The sequence below is a fragment of the Giraffa tippelskirchi genome, chromosome 6 (genome assembly GCF_054371585.1).
Source record: "Giraffa tippelskirchi isolate mGirTip1 chromosome 6, T2T-mGirTip1v1.2.pri, whole genome shotgun sequence".
NCBI lineage: Eukaryota > Metazoa > Chordata > Mammalia > Artiodactyla > Giraffidae > Giraffa > Giraffa tippelskirchi.
This window is the reverse complement of record NC_137280.1, coordinates 134,950,671-134,961,032: the sequence shown is the minus strand read 5'-3', so window position 1 is coordinate 134,961,032 and position 10,362 is coordinate 134,950,671. Positions and strand designations below refer to the sequence as shown.

Sequence of the window (10,362 nt, the reverse complement as noted above, 5' to 3'; positions counted from 1 at the left end):
TTGTTCATAGTGATGCTTCCTAAGACCCACTTGACTTTGCATTCCAGGATGTCTGGCTCTAGGTGAGTGATCACACCACCATGATTATCTGGGTTGTGAAGATCTTTTTTGTATAGTTCATCTGTGTATTCTTGCCACCTCTTCTTAATATCTTCTGCTTCTGTTAGCTCCATACCATTTCTGTCCTTTATTGAGCCCATCTTTGCCTGAAATGTTCCCTTGCTATCTTTAATTTTCTTGAAGAGATCTCTATTCTTTCCCATTCTATTGTTTTCCTCTATTTCTTTTCTCTGATCACTGAGGAAGGCTTTCTTGTCTCTCCTTGCTATTCTTTGGAACTCTGCATTCAAATGGGTATATCTTTCCTTTTCTCCTTTGCTTTTTGCTTCTCTTCTTTTCACAGCTATTTGTAAGGCCTCCTCAGACAGCCATTTTTCTTTTTTGCATTTCTTTTTTGCATTTCTTTTTCTTGGGGATGGTCTTGATCCCTGTCTCCTATACAAGGTCACGAACCTCCGTCCATAGTTCATCAGGCACTGTGTCTATCAGATCTAATCCTTTGAATATATCTGTCACTTCCACTGTATAATCATAAGGGATTTGATTTAGGTCATACCTGAATGGTCTAGTGGTTTTCCCTACTTTCTTCAATTTAAGTCTGAATTTGGCAATAAGGAATTCAAGATCTGAGCCACAGTCAGCTCCTGGTCTTGTTTTTGCAAACCGTGTAGAGCTTCTCTATCTTTGGCTGCAAAGAATAAAATCAATCTGATTTTGATATTGACCATCTGGTTATGTCCATGTGTACAGTCTTCTCTTGTGTTGTTGGAAGAGGGTGTTTGCTATGACCAGTGCGTTCTCTTGGTAAAACTCTACTAGCCTTTGCCCTGCTTCATTCTGTACTCCAAGGCCAAATTTGCCTTACTTACTGACAAGTTTGCCAACAGGACTCACTGACTGAACAACTCCACCGGCAACATTTCAGACCTTCAGTAAAGCTTGTTTTTCTTTTCACACCCCCAAGTGTGCTTCTCAACGTGGAGTCAAACACTTGTGTGCCCCGGCCACCACAGGTTGCTTTCTGGGTGCCACACTTGCAGAGCCCCCATATCGCCCAATCCCAGGAGCCCACTCACCCGCGACTTACGAACTTGGGCTGGGAAAGGTCACTGTAGCTTTTGACCCATGCCGGTCTGTTAGGTGAAGCACACTGACTGAAACCACCCACCCTGGCCAGGCACCATAGTAACAATTTGTGTGAGCTGTTTTACGACAGGAGATCCTGGTAATGAACACTGAACTAATAAGCCACCACCAACCAAAAGAGTTCAAGAAAGGTCAGAAGGAGACAACATGTGTTCTGACCACCTCCCAGAATCCTTCTCACTGGCATCCATCTTGGCTGAACAAGGCTTGCACCACCAGGAAGGACTCTGAGTCAGAATGACTGGCTAAAGACAACCCAGAAACTAATCCCATCACCATAAAACCTGAGACTGCAAAATTACATGGCAGAGCTGTTCTCATGGGTTCCCTTAAACTACTGCTCTCCACCCGGGTGCCCTTTCTCAATAAAATCTCTTGCTTTGTCAGCATGTGTCTCCTTGGACAATTCATTTCCGAGTGTTAGACAAGAGGCCAGTTTCAGGCCCTAGAAGGGGTCCCCCTTCCTGCAACAGGTCCACGCCTCTACCCCAAAGCCTGGCTGAGCCCCATGGTTCACCACGGCTCCCTCACACCCGTGCCATCTTTCTCCACACAGCTAAACCTCCAGCCGCAAAGAAGGCCAGCTAAGTGAGCGGCTTGACCCCTCTTGACTCAATCCTGTCTGGGGGCCACCATCATCAGGACCTGGAGGGCACACAGGCACAGAAGAAGCCGCCACGTGTGGGGATCTCTAGAGCAGGTTCCGTCCGACTGCAAACTACATCTCCCAGAACGCCCGCGCTGCTGTGCCGCACATGCGCAACGAGAGGCCAGGTGCGCCTGAGGTGTGGTCCCGGCTATTCAGTCTGATTTCAGCGTGCATGGGCGCCTGGGTCTCCGCGGGAACGAGGCACAGGCGCAGTGCGCTGGCAACCTTGCGGACTTACTCTATTTTAAGAATTCTCCCGGCAGGATCACATTTCACTAGAAATTTGAGGACTTAACTCTGGAATTTGAGTTTGAGTCCAAGGCGTTTCCTTGTGGGCCTGTGAGTATGAAGTTACAAAATGAGAGATACATCTTAGAGGCTTCCTTAAAATGCCTGCAAATGGAAGCTAACAATGGTTGAAGTTAGTACTGAGAGAGTGGGATAATCCCTAAGAACATACGCACACAAATTTATATTGATTACACAAATATGATGACCAAGAGCTAACTCGCCTGAGTAATATTTAAATTTTTAAATATTTAAATAGAAAAATTTGAGAATGTTTGCAGAAAGTTTTCCTCTTAAGGGCAGTTCAATATTAATGAAGATGTGTTACCAGGCCTTTGGAGACAGCAGCAAGAAGATCCACTTCAGACGTAAGGGAAGCACCTGGTTGCACCTCTCCATTCTTTCACCGAAGAATGGAGAGGTGCAACCTGGTATTGTAGGGCACATGTGGAGCACAGTTATCCAGGAAAGACCATTAATGGTGCTGCTTTCTAGGGTTCTTGTCAGTGGTGGGAGGGGTGGCCTGCAGTCCAGCGGTGTTCTCGGAGGTTAGGTGAGTTCTCGCGAGTCTGGAGCAGTTCTCAGTGGTCAGGTGCAGGCCTGTTCGTGTGCTGCTGCCGCCATCTTGGGTTGCAGGGCTTGTGCAGGCTTCTGCTCACCACAGGCGGAATTGGGGTTCAGCATAGCGGTTCTGCACCGGGAGCTGTAATGTCATGAGTTAGGTGCAAGGCCTCTGCAGAGTGTCCTATATAGGTAAGTGAAACTAGATTAAGCACAAAAGAAGAGGTTAGACCTTACGGCTTAGATTCCCTTTTATTTTTCCCAGGGACCCTAGCGGCGTTTACTGGTGGTAAATCCCTTCTCTGTCTTTTGACTTTCTCCTCATCTTGAGAGGAGCTGAGGGACGATGGATGGTCTGTTTTCTGTAACTGTAGCTGAGTTTGGCAGTTCTCTTCCGTGTGGAAGAGCAGGGCATTTGTGCTGCCTTGAAATATGTCATATTGTTAACGGGCTTCAGCCCTGACTGTTCCTGTTCCTGAGCGACCGGCAGTTGAAGTTTTATAGAGTCTAATCTTTTAGAGACCGAAGACAGCAGACAATTTAAAATAGATGGCCCAGATGTCAGCAAGAGGACAGTAGTTATTAAGAGGCCCAGGAAATGTAGGTGAGGGCTTGTTTTGTTGCTGTTGTTTGGTCACTAAGTCATCTCTGACTCTTTCGCCACCCCATGGATTGTAGCTCCCGTCACGCGCTGACCCCACCCCCACCCCCCCAGCTCCTCTGTCCATGGGATTTTCCAGGATATGAATACTGGAGTGCATTGCCATTTTGTTTGTCAGGAAGTCTTTCTAACCCAGGGACTGAACCCTCATCTCCTGCATCAGCAGGCGTATTCTTTACCATCAAGGAAGCCCATGGCTTTTGTTAGCCAAGTTGGTTTTCTAGTAGCCTGTCTACACTTTCTTCGATCAGGCCGCTTATATTGATGTAAAAGCAACATGACATTTTGACTCTCTCACAGACTCCTCCTTGGTCAGCTAACTGATAATCAAGGGCAGTCCAGTTGTCCTAAAATCCCTGCTGCTTGGCATATAGGATTAAATTATCTTTTGCCATTTTTCAGAAAAGGAGTTTCAGGTTGGAAAGAGGTTCACAAGGGTCATTGTCGGGGGTGGGGGAGTGGGAACGGTTGGTTCTGTTGTCTTGGATTATTTCTCTGGAGGCTGGGGCTCAGGATCCCTCTTCATTCAAGTATGATGTACCCACAGAGTGATTCCCTTACACTTAAAGAAAGAATGGATGGTTAGGATCACTCTGGGGTCTCTTCCACTTACGATTGAGCTGTTCTTGTGGGCTGCTGGTTTTCCATGTGTTTAGGTACAACCAGTTTCCTGGCCCAAAAGGGTATAGGGCCAGGTCAGTGTGTGTGGTCCTCCTGGTTACCATATTCTGTGAGACCTTTCACGGTTTCTCCTACGTGGAGAACTTGAGTTGTTTCATTCCAAGGGGGTTAGGTGTCCCTTTTTGGACTTGGGGAATGGGTCTATCATACATGAGTTAAAATGCATGTAAGGTTAACTTATCCCTACCTGGAACTAACCATATGGGGAGCAAAGCAATCAGAAGCACCTTAATCCAGTTTTCTTGAGTTTGCTGGCATAGTTGGCTTGCTGAGGACCATTTCAAGATTTGATTGGATCTCTCTGCTTTCCCTGATGAGTATAAGGTCCACTTCACACTATCCCCTTCATCACTTGAGACACAAATGCTGAATGATTATCATTTTGTAGGGCTCCTAGGAGCCCAGTACTGGGGATTATTTCTTTTAGTAATGCCTTAGTTGTTTCAGTTTCCCTTTCAGTTCTAGAGGGGAATGCTTATATCTGAAATTGCCTGGTACTCTCAGCAGGACAATGAAATCAATCTGCCAGTGTTCTCCAGGGTATGTCCCTCTGGTTTGAACAGGTCTTCTCTGGGGGCCTCTGGTGTTGGAGTTATTTATTATGCCAGTGGGGCAAATGTCAACTACCCAACCGATTATGTTTTTCATGGCTGGGGTCTCCATGATCTCAGCCGGCTAATAATTGATATATAGGACTTCTTTCCCATAGTGAAATCCTTAATGGTCCTCCCTGATGGCTTGGCAAGCTACAGTTTAGGGCATTAACTAGCCACCCATGGCTCCCCAAATCCCTATTGAAGCCCCATTTGGGGGCTTTGTGTAATTCTTTTTTTTGTATAGATCGGGGAATAATTGCATGGATCTGACCTTTGAAGCATGTGGGTGAGTTGTCAAGTTACTGGTCTAGGTCTACCCTTTTTGGCAGTTCTGGAGAAGGGAAAGGCTACCCACTCCAATATTCTGGCCTGGAGAATTCCGTGGACTGTATAGTCCATGGGGTCGCAAAGAGTCAGACAACTGAGCGACTTTCACTTTGGTGGTTATGTCCACCATGTTGTCATGTACACCATTATCACCTCTGCATCCTCCTTTTGGTGACTCCAGCAATGAATCATTGCTACCTTTTTTGGAAGCTGTACTACTTATGAGAGTTGTACTTATAAGAGCTGTACTGCTTCAATAGGGACTTCCTGGTGGCTTAGACGGTAAAGTGTCTGCCTACAATGTGGGAGACCCTGGTTTGATCCCTGTATCGGGAAGATCCTCTGGAGAAGGAAATGGCAACCCACTCCAGTACTCTTGCCTGGAAAAATCCCGTAGACGGAGGAGCCTGGTAGGCTACAGTTGATGAGTTCGCAAAGAGTAGGACAGGACTGAACAACTATACTTTCACTTTCACTTTTCACTGCTTCAATATGCTTAAGACATGTACTGCCTATTTATTCTCTGTAGTAAGCATAACTCTTCCCCTCCAAATAGCTCCATGTCTGGGTAGGATGGCATATGCATATCAGGAATCTGTGTAAATATTTAAGATCTTCTCTGTCCTGAGCTCTAAGTTTTAGGTAAGGGCCATCAATTCCACCCTTTGGGCCAAAGTCCCTGGGCATAGGTCTCTTGGTTCTATGATTTGGGTCTGGGAGGTTACCGCATATCCCACTAGCCTTTTCCCCTCTCTCATAGAGCCACACCCATCCTCTTCAGCATTCAGGAGAGACTCACTTCCCAGGTTAAGGCAATTGGGATAGACTGTTTCTATTGTTTCTATACCCTGATGTTCAAGGGCCCTATTTCTGTAGGTGGTTAGATGAAAGATTTAGTGTACAGCAAGTTTGACAGATTTTTGTTTGTTTCTGCCACACCATGCCCTAGTGAAAGTGCTGAGTCCTAACCACTGGATTGCCAGGGAATTCCCACGTGTTTATAGTAACCACTGAGTTGTCCAAAAATGTAGCCTGGACTTGAATTGACCTTCTGGGTAATAACGATTTCAGTCATGTTCAACTCTTTGCAACCCCATGGACTGTAGCCCACCAGGCTTCTCTGTGCATGGGATTTTACCAGCAAGAATACTGGAGTGGGTTACCACTTCCTCCTCCAGGGGATCCTCCTGATCCAGGGGTGTCTTCTGCATTGGCAGGCAGATTCTTTACCACTGAGCCACTTGGGAAGCCCATTCTGTTCCCTTGGAGCTTATTAACACTTGAAACTGGTGTGGATTTCATATGATGATTTACTGTCAAAACATTTAACTTCTCAACCTCCTTTAGCCAGTAGCTGCTACTGCCTATAGGCAAAGAGACCATCCCTTAGCAGTTTGATCTAATTGTTTAGATCTGTCCAGAGAAGTTTGTCCTCAGCCATTAACATTTACATCTTGTGTCCACTGTCTAGGGGAATGCCAATCTCCAGTTTCTCTCCTATTAGGTGAATATCCCTTCCTATCAGGGATATAGGACATTTGGGGATGTATAGGAAGGAATGGGTGAGAGCGTATTTGTCCAGTTTGCATTTTAATGACTCTGTAAGAACCTGTTCTTGGGCCTTCCCTGATACTCCGATAATTTTACAACTCTTGTAACTGAGTCTGCCTTATCTGGTGTTTAAAAATGAGAACACTGGTGGCACCAGTATGGACTAAGAATTCAACAGACTTTCCCTCTATGACCAGTCTCAGATGGGGCTTCTAGGGGGTCAGTTGGAGTGCCGACTTAGGAGCCGCTGGCTCCATCATTCTTCATATATTTGGACCATCTGCATTTGAAGGTAGTGGCTGGGATCTGCCATTTCTATCCCCCTTTGGGGGTGCTGAGGGCCTTCTCCTTTCAGTGTCCTTCTTGTTTACATGTGGCACTCATCATGTACTAGTTTCCTTGACTTGCTATCCCTTAATGGAGACGGAGGGGGCTACTCACCATGTTGAGAATCTCCATGGACACTTAGTCCAGATTCCCTTCCCACCAGGTTAACACTGAAGGGCAACAACTGATCTTAGGTGGCCTCGACATGCAATGGCTTGGAGCGGGGCTTGGGTTCCTAACCGGAAATTGAAACTGGGTTGCAGCAGTGAAAGTACCAGATCCTAACCACTAGACCAGTGGTCAGTGACAAGGGCCCTGGAACTTGCAGAAAAGAATTCCTACAAAGATGGAAAGTAGTAAAGCAAGTGGCTTTAGACGGTAAAGCGTCTTCCCTGGTGGCTCAGACGGTAAAGTGTCTGCTTACAGTGCGGGAGACCTGGGTTCCATCCCTGGGTTGGGAAGATCCTCTGGAGAAGGAAATGGCAACCCACTCCAGTACTCTTGCCTGGAAAATCCCATGGATGGAGGAGCCTGGTAGGCTACAGTCCATGGGGTTGCAAAGAGTTGGACATGACTGAGTGACTTCACTTTCACTTTCAAAGCAAGTGAAGTATTTATCAGGAGTAAAAAAGAGTACAGTACGTGTGGATAGACACATAGCCAGACTCAGGGAGAGAGTTGCTGAGTCATGACCTCGTGAGAGTTTGAATCACACTTATGGGGCATTTCTTCTGGTCTCCTTTGACCAGTCATTTTGATTTGCCTGGTTCACAGTCCATATTTGGTATATCTCAGGATCCTCCCATGTGTGTGCATGCATCTCTTAACCAAGATGGATTTTTTTTTTTTTTTACCAAGATGGATTTTACCAAAAGGCATCTGGTAGAACATCCCTTTGGCCTCCAAGGGGCCTTTCTGTGCGTGTGTGGTCAGGGAGATCTCCTGACTTCAAGAATGAACGTAATTGATCTGGGCAGGGCCCAGCCTTCTCCCTTGATTGTCGTGTTATTCTCTTCTTGGAGTTTCAATCCATAGGGAATGAATCTCCAGTCACTTTACCCTGGGGGGCAGGGGGCCCATCTACTTTCTGCCTCACAACTAGTAAGTGAATTTGCCTCTGGGCCTTTTAACCCTCTATATCTCAGTTATTAAACACCTGGTAGGCAACTTCAACCAGGTGAGAAGTGCGTCTAATGTTAAGGGCACTTTGGGCCTGTTGACAGATTTCTTTACTGCTGCCTGGGTTACTTTTAGGAGTGATCTGTCTAATTCAACAGCTACTATTTTCAGCTCAGCATTGGTGTCTTTTTGGGAGACCAAAACAAACAAACAAACAAAACCCAAAAACAAAAATCCTTTTATTTACTTAGAAGTATTTCCCTGTCTCATCCTTGAATTTTAAGTTTAATTTTTCATATGTGCTTTCATTCACCTCCACCATATCCAATCCCAAATTCTTTTTTTCATCTTTTGCAGTTTGCACTGTTTTAGTTATTTACTTCCCTAACCCAGTGTGAATATGTTTTTATGTATTGAAATATTAAAATAAGAGTCTTTGAATCATAGTTATAGAGAACAAACTTAACAGTTACCAAGGGGAGAACGGGGGGTAGTTGGGACAAACTGGGAGGTTGGGATGGATATACATACACTACTATGTATAAATATCTTAGCAACTATATATGATTTTAACTTTACAAAAACTTGAATTAGTAAATAGATAGATTTGCTATTTTACAAAAAAACTTTTCTAAAATGAATTCATCTGTAAATAATTCTAAGTCATTCAGAAGTTTCAAGTTACACCTGAATAGTTTTTTGAGCCTATTCTTAATATAGAATGTTATTAGGGAATTACTTGAAGTTCAGATTTGGTACAAATACGGACACTTAAATGACATTTTTCACTTTACATATGATAAAACTGACCTAGGAGAATAAAGTGGTGTCCCACGATATCTAATGATCATGACTGATTGTACAGTCCATCATTTGCTTTGTTTGAATTTTTTTTCTCTGGTAACATGATGTCTGTCCAAATCTGTGATCAACCCTTTGATTAAGTAAACAAGTTGCTTACATTGTACCAGGTTATGAATAACTATCACTTATTTTTCTACTCCCTTTAATGCCTTGTTAAATAGAAAAGGAATTATATAGTTCAATTAGTGATATTTTATATTGTTGTAAGTAACTCCCACTTGATACATTCCATTGTTAAAGAAGTAAAGTTAATGGCGTCAATCATGGTATTATAACATTCCAACTATGTAATGAGACCGATTTGGAAAAATCATAATAAAGGCTCTTTAACTGAGTTGGGGACCACCTCTCTAAAGAGCTAACATGCAGAGCCAAGAACTCACTGTTAGAAGAAACCAGCCAAGAGAAGAGATAAGGAAGCCTTGGAGAAGGCAATGGCACCCCACTCCAGTACTCTTGCCTGGAAAATCCCATGGACGGAGGGGCCTGGTGGGCTGCAGTCCATGGGGTCGCTAAGAGTCGGACACGACTGAGCAACTTCACTTCCACTTTTTTCACTTCCACTATGTATAAAATAGACAGCTAATGAGAACCTGTGTATATCACAGGGAACTCTACTCAATGATCTGTGGTGACCTAATTGGAAAGGAAATGTAAAATATGTGTAAGTATAACTGATTCATTTTGCTGTACAGCAGAAACTAACACAACATTATAAAGCAACCATACTCCCAATAAAAAGTCTTTTTTGGTGATGTCTGGGTCATGCTGAAATTGGTATTATAAATGTTTTCATTTTCATTATCTGAACTCTTAGAAAAATGGTCATACTATTCACAGTGTTTGAAATTAAACTAGTACTATATCAGTACAAAGCACAAGTTAATCCATAGACAAAGCCATAGACTGATCATTAAAGCTTATGATTACAGTGTGCTTAAGTTGCACTCTTAAATCATATTGCTCCAGAGTGATGCAACAGTGGATAAACCATTTTTGTTAATTGTAAATCATCAACAGCCAAGGGGGAGAAACAGCAATAGTAAAGACCAGGAAAGGCATAAAATCTTTGCCTTATCCACCTGGGAGGACAGCAGTGTTGCTTACAGTTTTACTTCTTGGGCCACCTTATGCATTTTGTATATCTACTACTGTGGGCAAGAATTCCTTAGTAGGAATGGAGTAACCTTATAGTTGACAAAAGAGTCCAAAATGCAGTACTTGGTTGCAGTCTCAAAAATGACAAAATGATCTCAGTTCATTTCCAAGGCAAACCATTCAACATCACAGTAATCTAAGTCTATGCCTTCTAAAAGATGATGATGTTAAAGTGCTACACTCATTATGCCAGCAAATTTATAAACTCAGACTGGAAAAGGTCAGTTTTCATTCCAGTCCCAAAGAAAGGCAATGCCAAAGGATGTTCAAATTACCATACAGTTGCACTCATTTCACACGCTAGCAAGATTATGCTCAAAATCCTTCAAACTAGGCTTTAGCAGTAAGTGAACTGAGAACTTTCAGATGTACAA

The 10,362-nt window shown here is 43.8% G+C and overlaps 1 protein-coding gene across 5 annotated transcripts in view; it reads left to right on the top strand.

Annotated features, from left to right (window-relative positions):
* Window positions 1-2,726: 2,726 nt before the first annotated feature.
* The window catches only part of ZNF300 (zinc finger protein 300), a 31,805-nt gene continuing 24,169 nt past the window's right edge, over window positions 2,727-10,362 (top strand). For 4 of the 5 annotated variants that reach the window (XM_081495854.1, XM_081495851.1, XM_081495853.1 and 1 more), the window contains exon 1: window positions 2,730-2,896. The gene's annotated coding sequence lies outside the window, so the exon portion shown is untranslated. Of the gene's footprint in view, window positions 2,897-10,362 lie in introns of all 5 variants that reach the window. The other variant, XM_081495850.1, reaches the window with a different exon arrangement.